This window comes from Sinocyclocheilus grahami, unplaced genomic scaffold (genome assembly GCF_001515645.1).
Source record: "Sinocyclocheilus grahami isolate Dianchi unplaced genomic scaffold, SAMN03320097.WGS_v1.1 scaffold747.1, whole genome shotgun sequence".
Lineage (NCBI taxonomy): Eukaryota > Metazoa > Chordata > Actinopteri > Cypriniformes > Cyprinidae > Sinocyclocheilus > Sinocyclocheilus grahami.
In genome coordinates this window covers 1,400,921-1,402,502 of record NW_015505926.1, presented here as the reverse complement: position 1 = coordinate 1,402,502, position 1,582 = coordinate 1,400,921, and the positions used below count along the sequence as shown (strand labels likewise).

Genomic DNA, 1,582 nt, shown 5'->3' with positions numbered 1-1,582 from the left:
TTGTTCAAAAAGCTCCTTTGAAACAGGAGGTAGGATGATACTGATAATCAAGTATCCACAGACAATTCACCGGGCGAGTTATTAATGGATGGTGGAGGGAATACCAGTTTGCTCTTTATTTTATATCGTGAAGCATTGCTACTCTAGGCAAATAAGTTCATTCCACTGAAAGTCGACTGAAACGGTTCGGCCATCTCTGAATGTTGTTCAGCTGCTGATATGGTGAAGTTTGCACAAGTCTGAAGATCTCGTTTCACTGTAGGTGTCGTATCAGAGTGGGCCGAGTTGTAAACGCTCTCGAAAGCGACCTATCGACGTACCTGTGCAAGTCCTGTGTGTTTTTGAGCTGACCTGCTGCCAGCTGCTGCTCTTCACCCCACTGTGTGGGTCTGTTTTCTGTGCCTTTTCTTGCCCTTGAACCAGTCTCTTATCAACATGCCATGACTCAGTCGAAAGCATTATTACTGCACACCACTGTTATTGATACTACAGTTAAATGCTCTTTCCACATGTTTATCTATTTTTCTCTTCTTTTAATATCTAATCAGCACACACTGCTTTGTGATCTAGTGCTTGAGCAGACGTGTATCACTGTGGTCTATTTTTGGTCTTACTGTACAAACTTAGAAAGGTGTGATCTTTGATTGTGAGCACTGGCTTATTTTCTCTTTTAGCTGCTCAGATACCTATTAATAATTGTATGATGCAGTGTAAAAGAGTTTAATTATTTTAGGTATTGTGTGGTGCCTTTGTTGGATTCCATTTTGGTTGTAGACAATCATTGGGATAAGCATATAAAATGACGCAAATATTTATTTATAATCTTTACAGACTTATTTGAATTCAGGAATTCATGTTTCTGTTAAATTAAATAGATTCGATGATTTAGGTTGAAGGTGTGACTTTAGTCTCTAAGATATTTGATATTGTAAGATTTTATAAACAGGTAATGGGTAATTTTATGGTTAGTTATATAGCAAGAATAAATTTTATCTGTTAGTGAAAAATATTTGTTGTATCACCATTATGGCACTTTTACAGTATGTAAAAACTGCATTCTGTATTAAATACAATCCTTGAGTATAAGCTACATTTAAAGAACAAAGATATCAGTGTCAGATGTTTTTCTGTTGAAGTTATTTTGAAATGAAAGTTGCATTGCACATTATATTAGCAGGCCCACTGACATTTTTCACTCTCCCACAATGCAAACTACAAAACATTAAGAAAAATATCATATAATTTACTGTAAATGATAGTCTGAAGGTGCTCATTGAGAATTCACCCCATCATGTGACATGGTGCATATCTCACTGTAAGTACAACATATTTCAAATCTAGATATACATTTCAGAGAGGCTGTTTAAATTATTCTGATTTTGATACGCAATTCTTAGTGTGACTTAGTGTCATAAGATAAAAGATACTTCATGCCTTTGTATTAAATCTACAAAAAGTGTAACTAAGATAGTATTCTGAGATGCATGTGGCAGATAAATCTATTTCAAACTAGCATATTTGCAAGACCCTTGCATACCGTATATATATACAGTGGGTACGGAAAGTATTCAGACCCCCTTAA

The 1,582-nt window shown here is 35.5% G+C and overlaps 1 protein-coding gene across 1 annotated transcript in view; it reads left to right on the top strand.

Annotated features, from left to right (window-relative positions):
• LOC107560944 (biglycan-like) overlaps positions 1-919 on the top strand; it is a 26,815-nt gene extending 25,896 nt beyond the window's left edge. Inside the window, exon 8 of the transcript XR_001605781.1 lies at positions 909-919. The gene's annotated coding sequence lies outside the window, so the exon portion shown is untranslated. The remainder of the gene's footprint in view (positions 1-908) is intronic.
• Positions 920-1,582: the final 663 nt, after the last annotated feature.